General features: G+C 47.6%; 1 protein-coding gene across 2 annotated transcripts in view; it reads left to right on the top strand.

The window, feature by feature from the left end:
- ZNF671 (zinc finger protein 671) overlaps positions 1 to 14,816 on the top strand; it is a 175,296-nt gene that overhangs the window by 71,995 nt on the left and 88,485 nt on the right. The gene's annotated exons all lie outside the window — the stretch shown is intronic.

Raw genomic sequence — 14,816 nt, 5'->3', positions numbered from 1 at the left:
GATCCACATTTGGGTTTTGTGGTCTGGGTGCCAGGAAGCTTTGTGTGCCCAGAGGTCACCGTGAAGAGGGAGCACTTGAGACCTTCTCCAGTGCTTGTGGGAACAAGAATATTTTGCTTGTCCACAGCTGATAGCCCAGGCTGCCGGGCACTGTTGAGTGGAATCTCTACCCACATCCTTCACAGGAGCCTTGTGACCGGCTGTGCAGTTTCCACTTGGAACTCCACAGGGGCAGGGGGACTGTAATTGGTAATCTAGATGATTGGGTAACTAGGGAGTAGAGAAGACATCAGCCACCTAAGTGATGTGTATCTCTTAAAAAAGTGTGCCCTCAGATGTTGCAATGACTGGCTGGGAAGGATCGGTGTGCACAGAAATTCTCCACTTTCAGATACACGTTGTCAAAATAATCCAAAGGTCTCTGAATTCTTTTGTCCTCTGTGGTGCTTACATGTCAAGGCCACTGTGGTTTAGGCCAGAAAATGACAAAAACGGGAGATTTCAGAGTCCAGGGGTGTAACTTTGTGACCCCGCTTAGGCAGCATTCTTCTTAGTGTATTGTATAGCTATGGCAGACACGTGTTCTGAATCATCTTCCTCCCTGGTTGTCTCTCACGTACACCCCAGCCTCCAGAGTTATAAAAGCAAGTCTTAACTGGTGGAGGTGGTGTGGAGTCCTACTTCTGCTAAGGTTGCCCCAGTCTTGCTTCTGTCCCCAAGGCCTTCAATAAACCATTCCTTGGGTTGCATGGGTGGCTCAGTGGGTTAAGCATCTGCCTTGGGTTTAGGTCATGATCCCAGGGTCCTGAGATCAAGCTCTGCATTGGGCTTCTTGCTCAGCTGAGACCCTGCTTCTGTCTGCAGCTCCCCCTGCTTTGCTTGCGCGCTCTCTCTCTCTCTCTCTCTCTGTTTCTCTGACAATGGATAAATAAAATCTTAAAAATAGATAAATAAACCATTCCACCTCAAGCTGGATTTCCATCCTTTTAAGATTTTGCTTGTTAGCATGAGCTGGGGGAGGGGCAGAGGGAGAAGCAGGCTCGCCAGTAGGGAGTCTGATGCAGGCCTTTATCCCAGGACCCTGAGCTCACAATCTGAGCTGAAAGCAGAGGCTTAACTGACTGAACCACCCAGACACCCTCTCACCTTTTTACTTTGGTTATTTGGCTCTGAGGTCATTTTATGTCATTTATGTATCCCTTTCAGTCAACAGTACTGTTTTCTTTTCTGGATATATACACTATCGATCTCTTCATCTGTTGGGAGCACTTGGGTTACTTCCAGTGTTTCACTTACACAAACGAATCCCTCTATATATTTTCATTATGGTTCCTTACGCGGATAGAGGTTTCATTTCTCTTCTGTCAAAACTCAATGTGCATTGGCTAAGTCACAGGTAGGTGAGTGTTAACATTTCCCTGAAAGGGCCAAGGGCCAAAATGGAATCTAAACTGTTCACCGTCGCATTCCCACCCCGCATATGTGAGAGGTGCAGTTTCTTCTGTCCCTGACAGTACGCACTCAGATCAGTCTTTCATGTCAGCCCTTTTAACACGTGTGCAGTGCTGTGTTGTAACTGCAGTTCCTAGGGATTTCTGCCTTTCAGCATTTTTTTTCATGTGTTTATTTACCACCTGTATGTCTTCTGTCATACAATTTCTGTTCATATCATTTGCCCATTTTCTTTTTTTTTTTTCTGGTCATTCACTTATTTTAATTATTAGAAATAAGCTGAGGCAGGCATCTATCAGGATGCTGAGATATGGGAGAACAATCTGCATGATGTAAAATCTTAGCTTTATAAATGGGCTTTGCTAATAAAAAATACATTTTCATTTTTTCCACTTTTTTTTTTAAGATTTTTTAAAATTTATTTGACAGACAGGTCACAAGTAGGCAGAGAGGCAGGCAGAGAGAGAGGAGGAGGAGGCAGGCTCCCTGCTGAGCAGAGAGCCCGATATGGGGCTCGATCCCAGGACCCTGAGATCATGACCTGAGCCGAAGGCAGAGGCTTGAACCACTGAGCCACCCAGGGCCCCTGCCCATTTTCTTTGAAGTGAGTTATGGCTAGTACCCTTTTCTTTTTCTTTTTCTTTTTTTTTTAAGATTTTATTTATTTACGGGGCACCTGGGCGGCTCAGTGGGTTAAGCCTCTGCCTTTGGCTCAGGTCATGATCTCAGGTTCCTGAAATCGAGCCCTGCATGGGGCTCTCTGCTCAACAGAGAGCCTGCTTCCCCCTCTCTCTCTGCCTGCCTCTCTGCCTACTTGTGATTTCTCTCTGTGTGTGTCAAATAAGTAAATAAAATCTTAAAAAAAAAGATCTTATTTATTTACTTGACAGACAGAGATCACAAGTAGGCAGAGAGGCAGGCAAAAAGAGAGAGAGAGGAGGAAGCAGGCTCCCTGCTGAGCAGAGAGCCTGATGGGGGACTCGATCCCAGGACCCTGAGATCACGACCAGAGCCAAAAGCAGAGGCTTAACCCCCTGAGCCACCCAGGTGTCCCATGACTAGTTCCTTTTTCAATTTCAAATAAGACGTGCATGCAACGAAGGTATATGATGGAATCTTCCTCATTCACACATGGTGTGACATTTTTGTCTGTGGAGTCAGAGTAATACTGAAAGGGTATTCAGTATTTTTCCTCAATTTTTTTTTTCATATGGAATCTTAGGGGTTTTTTTTAATTATTAACAGAATGTATTATTTGCTTCAGGTCTGTGAATCTCAGGCTTACACACTTCACAGCACTCAATCGTAGCACATACCCTCCCCAATGTCCATCACCCAGCCCCCTCATCCCCCCGCTCCCCGCAGCAACCCTCAGTTTGTTTCCTGAGATTAAGAGTCTCTTGGGGTTTGTCTCCCTCTCCAGTCCCATTTTGTTTCATTTTTTCTCTCCCTTTCCTCCACAAACCCCCCCCTGCCCTGCCTCTCAAATTCCTTATATCAGGGCGATCACATGGAATTGTCTTTCTCTGACTGACTTATTTCACTCAGCATCATACCCTCTAGTTCCATCCACTTTGTTGCAAATGCCAAGATTTTGTTTTTCTTTTTGTTTTTTTTTTTGGATGGCTGCATAGTATTCATTGTGTACATAGACCACATCTTCTTTATCTGTTCATCTGTTGATGGACATCTAGGCTCTTTCCATAGTTAGGCTATTGTGGACATTGCTGCTATAAACATTTGGATGCACATGCCCCTTCTGATCACTACATTTGTATCTTCAGGGTAAACACCCAGTAGTGTGATTGCTGGGTCGTAGGGCAGCTCTATTTTCAACTTTTTGAGGAACCTCCATGCTGTTTTCCAGAGTGGCCGCACCAGCTTGCATTCCATCAACAGTGTAGGAGGCTCCCCTTTCTCCACATCCTCGCCAACATCTGTCATTTCCTGACTTGTTAATTTTAGCCGTTCTGACTGGTGTGAGGTGGTATCTCATTGTGGTTTTGATTTGTATTTCCCTGATGCCAAGTGATGTGGAGCACTTTCTCATGTGTCTGTTGGCCATCTGGATGTCTTCTTTGCTGAAATGTCTGTTCCTGTTCTCTGCCCATTTCTTGACCTAGAGTTGAGAGTCCATTTCTGGGCTCTCTATTCTGTTCCATTGATATATGTGTCTGTTTTGTGCCATCCTCAGATTTTTTTGTGTCCACAATGTCATGGCCCAAAATACCTTACGGATTTAAGTCTAGGGTGCGTTCTTACTTCTGTCATCATTTTCTTCTTAAGTGCAGCCATTCAGGAAAACAAAACTTCATCCCCACTTTGTAGTTTTTGCCACTTTCCAGAGTGTAAATTCTCCCATTGTGAGAGTGGGATATTCTCAGAAAAAGGTGCTGAATAACTGTATTTGGGTGTTTGGTGGAAAACTGCTCACTGTGGGGGGTGGGAGCTGACTGGAGGTCTGCAGGAGCTCATAGGCAGGAGACTTTAATCCTGACAGGTCAGAGGGGAGGGACTTCCTTAAACAGCCTGATCGGTGACTGAAAATCTGGCTGGTTCTCAACCTAGTAATGACAGTGTTGCCAGGCACACCCACCTGGTTCAGAGTTGCTTCCTCCCATCCCACCCAGTAGGCTGAAAGAACTTCTCACCCTGGTGCACCAACCAAATGATTCATTTCCTTCTCTTTATTTTTTTTTTTAAGATTTTGTTTATTTGACAGCACAGGTAGGGGGAGCAGTAGAGGGAGAAGGAGAGGCAGGCTCTCTGCTGAGCAGAGATCCGGCTGTAGGGCTTGATACCAAGACCCTGTAATCATGATCTGAGCAGAAGGCAGACACTTAACAACTGAGCCACCCAGGCGCCCTCCTTCTCTTTCTGTAATAGTTGACTGCTGGTCCCCAAGAAGTCTACATTCTGTGCATCTCACCACAGCCTGGGACTGTGTTTCCAGACAGCTTTTCAGGGGAAGACTCCTGGGCCTGGGGCAGGGGTGGGCGCTGGCGTCATTTCCAGCTTCCCCCTATCCTTTCCAGCTTCCCCCTATCCTGGAAGGGCTGGGAGCCAGGTGGGTTGGGGCCTGTCTCATAATAGATCTGGGGTCAGTGTTGGTGCAGCTTTTGCTTGTTACCTCCAGGTGGTGACTTCAGCCTTTTGTTTGAACTATGGCCTTGACATTCTGCCTGTTTGATCCACTTTCACCCTTCCACCCAAGGGCTTGCGTGTCAGATCCTTTGTAGCTGCAGGCTGGGGGATGCACAGGAAGGTCGTTCCGTGGTTCTACCTGAAGCTGCCACCTGGGCTCTGACCAGTCTCAGCTCCTCTCACCTAGAGCTTAAGTGGCTACAGTAGGGGACCATGTCACCCAACGTGTGCTAATTCTGGGACTCTAGAAGTTTGGCACGGACTTTTGCCAGCTATGCAAGAGATTGGAGGAAGGGGAGACATCCGGTGTAAATCTCTTTTTAAGGCTGCCCTTAATGCATGGGCTGTAATGCTAATTGCTTAAAAGAAATTCATTTAACTTACTAGCATTTTAAAAAAAGATTTTATTTATTTATTTGACAGACAGAGATCACAAGTAGGCAGAGAGGCAGACAGAGAGAGAGGGGGAAGCAGGCTCCCCACTGAGCAGAGACCCTGAGGCGGGGCTCGATCCTAGGACCCTGAGATCATGACCTGAGCCTAAGGCAGAGGCTCAACCTACTGAGCCACCCAGACGCCCCACTAGCAGTTTTATTTTTTAAAAGAAAGGAGGAAAGGAAGGAGTAAAAGGGTGGGAGGGAGGAAAGAAGGGAGAGAGGATAGAGCAAAAGGGAGGGAGAGAAAGGAAAGAAAGAGAAGGAAGAGAGGGAGGGAGGGAGGGAAGGAGGGAAAGAAAAGAAAAAAGAAAGAGAAAGAAAGAGTACGGGAGGGGAGGGAAAAGGAAAGGAAAAAGGAAAGCCAGGAGAGGTAGGTACATCTTGGCTCACAAGGAAGAGTGTACCCAGGTCGAGTGCTAGTATGGGAATTGGAGAGGCCTTTTCCTCTGCGGACCCTCCTGTGAGCGCGATGTCATCTTGGGGAGTCAGTGAGAAAGGGGCTGAGTGTGGAGATCCGGGTGGGATCTCCTGAGGACATCCATACCAGGCAGGAGGGCAGGGTGGCTCAGGGGCAGAAGAGAAGCCTGGAGGGGGTCAGCACCCTGGGTAGAAGATTTAGGAAGGACCCTCTGGGCTGAGTTCCCGTACTTCCTCTGGAGCCTAAGCTCCCACCGCTGATCTTTAAGGCAGTGCCTTCCCAGGACCATTGACGGTTCTTGAGCCGGCAGGCCCCTCAGGGACTCAGCCCGGTCCACAGGAAAGTCCTCCATTCCTCTGGCGGCAGCAGGATCACTCTGGCGCCTCCTGGCGGTGCCAGGGTGTAGAAGTCTGGACTAAACTCCCCAGATTTGGTTGTCCATGATTATCTTAAGGGAAAAAAGCCTCAGGAGCAGCTTGGTCAACAAATAATTGAAGCCCGAGAGGGAGGCTCTTGTCTCACGGAACTGAAGAATGAATCTCCGGAAAGGGAGAGTGAGTAAAGCAGTAGAAGTTTATTAAGCAAGAATACGGAAAAATCTCTCAGGAACGAGAGGGGTCCCAACTGGGTTGCTGCTGAGGGCTTTTAGGGTTGGTCTTTTATAGAAAGCTAACCAGGGAACTTAAATCTTTTTGACTTCTCTACTGGCAGCACCACTGATTAAGGACTAGTGATAACATCGTTAGTGGCTTACTTCTTTTTAGGGTCTGGTTATTTTCTGGGATCACAGGAGACTGTCAGCCCCCTCAGGCACCTAGGGCAGGGAGGTCTGGAGTGTTCCCTTTTCTCTGGTTTCCTTACATCTCCACATTTTTGGGATTTCTGTGAATCTGATCATGGAGCTCCCTGTCTATATATCCCCACCAGGCACCACCTGTCCCTTTCATTATGACTTTGTTGTACTGTCGGGGCACAGGGGTGCAAGAGCACCTACCCTGAGGGTCTCAAACAGACTAGGTTTGGTCTCTCCCTTGTGACCAAGTCCAAAGGCTGAGGGAGAGGTGGTGGTGAAACAGGGAAGGAATCTCTCTCAGTGAGGCCAGTGCAGAGAAGACCCCTGGACTCACCTCTCAAAGACTGACTCCAAAGTGACCAAAGTAGCTTCGGGTTTATATAAGGAAATTATCAACCAAAGGTGGGTGGTACATGCAGGTAGGCAGTGAAAGTCAGATCACTCCTGGAGTCAATCATGAGTGGGGACTTGCTGGCTCAGCACAATCCTTAGAGCTCTAGGGGATAGTTTTTGTTCCCATCAGGGGATGCCTTGCCAGCAGGGTCTTCCGTCTGTCAAGAGACAGGCTGGAAAGAACTCAACTAGAAAGTTTGAAGTCAAAATGGGGACAGCCAAGGTCCTCTTTTAGTCCGAAGAAAACAGTATGTATATGTGAACTCATCTCAGGCCCTTGGGCCAACCTAGTAATCTTAAGGTTAAAGAAGCATCCTTAGCCCACATGATGGATTAACCTTTCTCGTTTATCTATAGGTCATGTTTTCTCTCATAGAAAGAGCTGAGCATTGTGCGTGCCACAAAGCAGAACAGACCCTCTTGCACAATCTCTAGGCACTAAGGAAGGAACCAGGCCCCCAGCACTGTGATGACATCTATAGGTAGTATCATGGAGTCTGCATGTAGTTGAGAAGTGTTAAGGATGGCTGTACACCCTTTACTAGTTAACTGCCCCAAACTCCTCTAAAAACCCCTGGCTGGGGCACCAGGGTGGCTCAGTTGGTGAAGCATCTGCCTTCAACTCAGGTCATGATCCCAGGTCCTGAGATAGAGTCCCCCATCAGCAGGGATCCTGCTTCTTTCTCTCTCCCTCTGCCTCTACCCCAGCTTTGTGTTCTCTCTTTCTCAAATAAGTAAATAACCCCCCAAAAAATAAAAAATAAAAACTCCTGGGTGAGGCAGAACAACTTTGGAGTTGGCCTTTGTATAGTGGTCTGCCTTCTCTTCATGTGGCCTGTCTCCTGATTAAAGCTCATACACTGTTCTAGTCAGTAGTTGTCTGTTGAGTATTGGATTTGGAGCCATGTGCAACCCAACTTGGGTTTTTGTGACATAGGCACATATTTGAACAAAGAGCCCCTCACACACACAGAGCAACCCTTCCATGCGCCAAAGAAATTCTAAAAGGATATTGTACTGCAAATAATTATTTTTCTGGGGCGCCTGGGTGGCTCAGTTAGTCTGCCTTCGGCTCAGGTCATGATCCCAGAGTCCTGGGATGGAGCCCACATCAGGCTCCCTGCTCTGTGGGGTCTGCTGCTCCCTCTCCCTGTCCTGCTCTTGTGTTTCCTCTCTTGCTGTCTCTCTCTCTCTGTGTCAAATAAATAAAATAAAATCTTTTTAAAAAATAGTTTTTCTGCATCACATAGAGTTGGGTGAGATGTTGGAGTGAGGGTCTCCTTAGTGGCTCAGTCAGTTAAGGGTTTGCCTTTGGGTCAGAACCCTGGGATGGAGCCCCACATCCATCTCCTGCTCAGTGGGGAGCCTGCTTCTCCCTCTGTCTACCGCTCCCCTTGCTTGTGCTCTCTCTTTGTGTCAAATAAATAAATAAAATCTCAAAAAAAAAGAAGAAAGAAATGTTGGGGTGAGGGATCACGTGGTCAAGAAAGAATTCTTGAGATGTCTTCTGGAAGACAGAGGTGGTTTATTAACACACAGAACAGGACCTGTGGTCAGAAAGAGTTGCACTGCGATTATGAGGAGTAACTCATATATTTTTAAGTTTGGGGATAGCATTAGTCTCTTAGAATCTTGTTAGCAAGGTTTCCAGGACCTTGAGGGATAGCTGTTGTGAGGATATCATTTAGTACTGTCTACTAAAACCTTAGTCGTGAGACCCTTCCGATGGGTATCTGTGGGCTATTTGTTTAGAGAATGATTGCTAATCATGGGGGGGGTGTGGGGGTGGTGGGTAGAACTATAGGAAGTTTCCAAAGAGATTTTCATATGTTAAAGAAGACTTACAGGATCCTGGAGTTCTGGCTAAGGTCAAGCTAAGGTGTCTTTTTCCTTTAGGAAAGTACTACCCTGAGGGAGTTGAGTTCCTAGAATAAGGTCGTCCTGCCTTTCCCAAGTACTTGTCAGTGGGGTGGAAGTTGTAAGGAACTTTGTTGCTCTTCTCCTTCGTTCCCCACAGCAGAGTGATTAGTGGCTTTTCATTTTCTGTGTCCACAGAGGAGTAGTAATCTGTTAAAAAACAGCAGAAAACCGACATTCTAGGCATCCCATTTTTAATGAAGGAAATGAATGTGTTCTGAGGAATTTTGCCGCTGAGGTTACGAGCTCCTGTTGCTGTAGAGCAGGTAAGTGTGAGTGGAGGAGTATCAGGTGCCCGTCCCCAGGATGCACAGGAAGGAGATGCAGTGCCGTGTGTCTGTCTCAGTCAGAGTCTTCTTGAAACACTCACTCTGCGGCCACCCCCAGAGTCCCTGAGTCAGTAGGTTGTCTCTTGCAGTGAGAATGAGCATTTCTAATGAGCTGGGGTGCAGCTGATGGAGAGGGCAGTGCAGAGATGAAGCCTTGACAAGAGGTTTTTTTTGGGGGGGAAGGCCGGGTGGCCTCCCTCCAGACTCCAGTAGAGGGCGGCTGGGGACCTACAGACTGTGATGAGCGGAAGAGCTCAGGCTGCTAATGCACACCTGCAGAGGGTCCCTGTACTGAGCCGAGCAGACTGAAACCTTAAAGGACTGGAGTGCCAGGGTCTCCACTGGGGAAGATTCCACAGGAAGCCACCCTCCACCTCCCTTTCCAGCTTCCTATTGAAATCAACAAGCAGGACATTAGACGCAGGTGACTCTGATGCCCTACCCCCTACACGGGCAAACTGAAACCTAACCTCCAGCGAATTCTTTTAAATGTCTCAAGGGTAGGAAATGGAACCAAGATCACAAACAATGATTCACCCAATCACAAACAGCTACCTAGGCTTTCCCAAATAAGGCAGTTCAATCATATAACTTGTTCACTTTGCTTCCTTTTTTTTTTTTTTTTTTGTCGACAAATCTTTTCCCCTAATTTGGTTTAGTGCTGCCTGACTGGATATGTGTTTGCTGAAATAAGCTCTTCGAAATTTGAAGGAAGCTCACTTTGTCTTTCACAGAACTAATGCAAATTAAGACTGTCGGGAGCCATTCTTGCTTAGTGGTGCTTTTACCATGTGGGGCTTCCTTACTGCCTATTCCATCCAATCCCCTTTTCACAACTTCACCTCTCCTTGTTCCATTGCTCCTGCTACAACCTACCATGCGGTTTAACTCAGTATTTCTGCTTTTGTTTCCTGTGTTTTCCTTAAACATAACAAATGCCACAGGAACACAGGACTGCTTGTCTTTTTTTTTTTTTTTAAGATTTTATTTATTTGTCAGAGAGAGACAACAGGCACAAGCAGGAAAAGAGGCAGAGGGAGAGGGAGAAGCAGGCTCCTCGCTGAGCAGGGAGCTCAATGCGGGGCTCGATCCCAGGACCCTGGGATCAGGACCTGAGCAGAAGGCAGACACTTCACCGAGTGAGACAGACACTCAGGCATCCCTAGGACTGCTTGTCTTGTGCCTGCATTTCTCCCATGCATCTACCCAAGTTCCTGAAAACCCCAATGCATATTTGTTAGAACAGTAAATAAAGATGACATTTTCAATTTCCCTGTCATTTTAACTCTTTAGTTATCCTAAATGTCCTCTTTTAAGTCTCTCTAAAGTAGTGTGGAAATCATAAGAGAAAACTCATTGAAAATGGATTAAGGAACCACAGGGTACACACTGGTAGGACATGCAAAATCAGCAGCAGGAAGGAAGGTAATTTTTATCTTGACAAATGAGGATACATTTCTGGGAGGATTTTAATCTCCTGCTTTTAACAAAAGAAAGGTTGATACCTCCTTGCAGAAGCAAGGACACACTAACCTTGGTATGCAGACAATGAAACACTGTCAAAACTCAATCTCCGGTTTTTCAAGGATATTTTATTCAAAGTTATCCTCCTCAATCTTCTAAGACCTAATAAAAGCTGACTTTCCTCTTGTCTCTTTGTATTGTTCCTGGTTTGCTATAGTGTGCTTATCCTGAGTTGGAATTCCACTGTTATTCTAGAATTAACTCAATTTGCTTGTAAAAAACAACAACAACAAAACAAAACAAAATGGGCTCTTTATTCTTTGGGTTGACAGTAGCATAGTTCAGTGTTTTCAGGAATGAAAAAAAATCACGTTTTGGAGATAAAAGCCTCACTGTGTGAGGCACGTTGGTCTAGAATGGTGAATGCTCTGTTTGATTCTATCTTTTCTCAGATTTGCTAAGCCTTCTCCTAAAATGTCTGTGAACTGGTAACTGTTTTTTAGCCTTTAGTGATGTGTAGGGAGATGGAATGTGGGTTTCCCCATATCTATTTCTGCCACTGTCTTTAAACATCTAAATATGTATTTCACAATTTTTTTCAGAAGTAATTTCAGCTCCTCCAGCAACAGTACTGCCAGTGCCTGAAGAAAGAAGAGTTACTTCCCAGCAAGAAGATGAGAGCAGTGGACTCAGATTCTCCCTTCGCACACATGCTCCAACTGAAAATGGCGAAGTGTTGTGGTACCAAACACTTTGTACCAAACACTTTTGGTACCAAAACTAGCATCAGTTAAGTAATTACCTCTGTGTTTGAGGTAATGTCAGACTCTTAAAAGGAAATGAATATACCTGAGAATACGGAGTAAGAAATACATGGATAAAAATGTTTCTCAACAGATGCAACACAGTCACTATACAAGCAAGAGAGGTTGAGTGTGGAACCAGAAATGTGCCTCATCATCATTATCCCCATAATTCTGGGTGGCTCACCATCCCTCCTCCTCCTTTAATGTCACCAAGATGTTTAAGGTGTGAAAAAGGAAACCAGGGGCACCAAATAGTGTCACTTAGCTAGGCCATGTCACCAAACCAGGGCATAATACCTGAGCTCATTGCACTTTCAACCTCCTCCAGAAATTCAGATTCCACTGCTCAGTCAGGAATTTTCTACTCAGCACCAAAAAGGTAATCTGCCACATTGATGGGCCCTCTCTGTCGCCCAAAAGTTGAGGCATTCCCCTAATAAGACTCTGTCTCCACAGTAAGGTGACCTCACCTGAACTAATCCTTTTTTCTGCTTATGGTAGTCTTGTCCTACCTTTAGAAAACTTTCCCTTTCTGTAGAGCTTAGGAGCTGCCTGCCCTCTCCTTGCTAGATGGGATGCTGCCCAATCCACAAATCACTGAACAAAGCCAACAGACCTTTACAGAGTGATGGCTTGAATATCTGGTTGTTTAACCGGGACTAATCTACAGTTCCCAGCCAATCCTACCGAAACATAGGAAACTGACTCTAATGCTTCAGGATGCAAACACTGGAGGAGCAGGAACATCTTTGTAGCTATGTAAGGTCTCTTTATTTCTGAATTGTCATACAGAAAGGATAGATTATCTCAGTAAAAGGATTAGGAGCATGTAAAATAGCACTTTTCTACTTTGGAAACTGAGAGTCACGGAGTCTGAAATGAGGGCTCTTCTCTGCCTTTAAAGTCGCAAGGGCGGTACCTCTGAGTGGGAGCAGCTCTTTACTCCAGCCCTCGGGATGCCACGTAAACAAAGAACACACATTCCAGGGTTCAAGGTCGCCTGAGGGTAACCGCGAGAACTTTAGGACACACACACCCCAGAAGAAGCTCCGCCCACGGGGACAGACCGAGGAGCCAATGAGGGAACAGGACAAGGCGATTCTACGGGTGCGCATCCGCTGGGGGGCGGAACTTCAGGCCTCAAGACCTGTAGGTGTTTTTGCCGCCTGTTGGACCTGTTTATTCTTAGGCTGCTGTGGAGGGTCGCGTGTTTGTGTGACTGATCTGAAAGGCTGAGGGAGGCGCCGTCCTCGCCGCGCACAGTTGAGCCCGGGTGTCCGCTCCCCTCCGGCCCGATGGCGGCAGCCGCGCCCAGGGACTCAGCTGAGGTAAGCTCTCGTCCCCCCGGCCCTCCCCTCCGCCCCCCACCCAGATCCCAAAGGCCCGAGCGCGGGGCTCCTGCTCGGGGCCCTGCAGCCCAGGCCCCGGTGTCCGGGACAGGGAGGCGCCGGTGGGTGGGGGCGCGTGTGTGATCGCCGGCGGGCTGCGTGCGGGAGCGGGCTCCGGGCTGAGGGGCCGCGGGGGAGGGGGCTGCAGGGGGCCGGCGCCACCAACGCGGGACGGCGCGGCTGCATTGGTTCTGTCAGGAGCAGGGTGCGGCGCGGCGAGTGAGGCCGGCGCGGTCGCTGCCTGCCGAGGCGGTGTCTGCCGGCGGTGAGGGGAGGTGGTCTAACCCGGGTGTCAGGGGGCTTTCTCGGGCCGCGGAGAAGCGCCGCCGCCGGGGGTGAGCGCGCAGGCAGGGCGCGCAGCAGGAGGCAATTGCAAAGTGGATGATACTGATTTTCTTAAAGATATTTATTTGACATAAAACACGCTCATATTGAGGGCTCGGAGGAGAGGGGGAGAGAGGGTCCCTGCTGACTCTCTTCTGAGAGTGGAGACAACTGCCCCAACATCCTCTGATCCTGATCTGAGCCAAAGTCAAGAGTGGGGCCCTCAAGGGACAGCGTCACCGAGACCCTTCAGTGTTATTGTTGATGGAGTAGGATGACCACCGTGGATGTTGGAGAATTGGTTGAATTGTGGTCCTTACAAAAAAAAAAAAAAAAAAAAAGATGTTATTTACTTATTTGATCAGAAGTAGGAAGAGAGGCAGACAGAAAGAGGGGGAAGTAGGCTCCCTGCCGCAGCGGGACTCCATCCCAGGACCTGAGATCATGAACTGAGCCTCCCAGGCGACCCAAATTATGATACTTTTTTAAGAAGAGCCAAACCAAATGGTGGGTGTTGCAGGTGACAGACAAGAGAAAGGGAGGGGTCTGGGAAAACTCCAGTGAACCGTAAAAATGAAACAAAAACTGGCAGTTATTTTACCCACCAAAGTGGTGGGTAAAGGAAAGAAATTGCGGTTCAGAACAAACAAGCTTCGGCAAAACAGTAGGACAGTCAGGAGTACAAAGGAGAGGTAGGATTTTTTTAAGGGGAGAAGGGCAGAGTTTTGAAGGCTGTTATGAACATCAGTGCATTGGAGTAAACTGGGAGTCCCAAGAACAGTGGCTTGGCATTGGCTGAACTGTTGGGTGGGGTGATGGAAAGCCTGTCTTTTTTGGGGCTCAGGGGTAGTGAAGTACTCTGGCAGTATAGGGTCCTATCCGTAGGTCGCAGGGTCCTGGTAAACTGTGCTTCAGAGTGTTTCTCTTCAGCTCCTGGTTGGGTTTGCTGGGCATGGCCAACACAGGTGGTGAAGGAGAAAGAATGATGTGGCAGATACATGGGCAAGCCTTCCATGGAATGATCGACCAAGAGATACAGCTAGGACACCTAGGAGTTTGTTTGTTTAATTTCCCCAGTAGTCTCCATGCCCGGTATAGAGTCTAACATGGAGGCGGAACTCACGACCCTGATCAAGACCTCAGCTAAGAGCAGAAACCAACCCTTAACCCATGGAGACATACAGCACCTCTTGTACAGGAGCATTTGATAGTCTGGGGATGCTCTTTATTCACTGTTGTGGGGCTTCAACAACAAATTGGGATGTTTTTATGGTTCTTGAGGTGTTTCAAAGACTTGCTGTTAGAAAAGGTTTGGGGCAAATGTGGTCATTTGTGATGCACTGTGCTGGGCAGGGAGACTCCAGGGAGACCACTGGAGACTTCACAGAGGTTCAGTGGAAAGTGGTACCTTCAGATTGTTGAGGGCCAGCATAGGCAGCAGAGAAGTAGAAGACGGTGTAGGAGCATCCTAGGTTGACAGTGATTGTGAGTGTCCTACTGCAGGGAGGATTAGAGGCAGGTGAGGAGGCTTCTCAGCAGCATTTGAGGCTTTCCCTCAGTTGGGATTCATGGGCGTATTGGGGTGGTAGTGGAACCTGTTTCAGTTTGTCACACATCCTTTGGTTGTCAAGTGACAAGGACAAGTGTGAGTCAAGGGAGAATCCTTTGGAAGGTGTGGGCTTTCTTCTCTGGGGTCTGAAGACATGAGAGGTACAGTCTACAGAATCATGTAGACCTGGAGAGGAAGTGTGAGCTGAGGGCCTCAGGGCCCTGGTATTGAAGACTTCCTGGCAGAGCAGGGCTTGTAATTGGCTGACTTGAGAGCATGACCTGGAAGACTCCATGGGAATATCCTGGCAGGGGGATGGGACTTGCAGGCCACATTGCTTCCATGTGTTCCCTGCGTGTTATTGCTGAGCACTGAACAGTGATTGGTGGGAAGGTGAGAGGA

Source organism: Lontra canadensis, unplaced genomic scaffold (assembly GCF_010015895.1).
Source record: "Lontra canadensis isolate GAN:19392208 unplaced genomic scaffold, GSC_riverotter_1.0 scaffold191, whole genome shotgun sequence".
In the NCBI taxonomy this organism is placed as follows: Eukaryota; Metazoa; Chordata; class Mammalia; order Carnivora; family Mustelidae; genus Lontra; species Lontra canadensis.
This window is presented reverse-complemented; position numbering and strand designations above follow the sequence as displayed.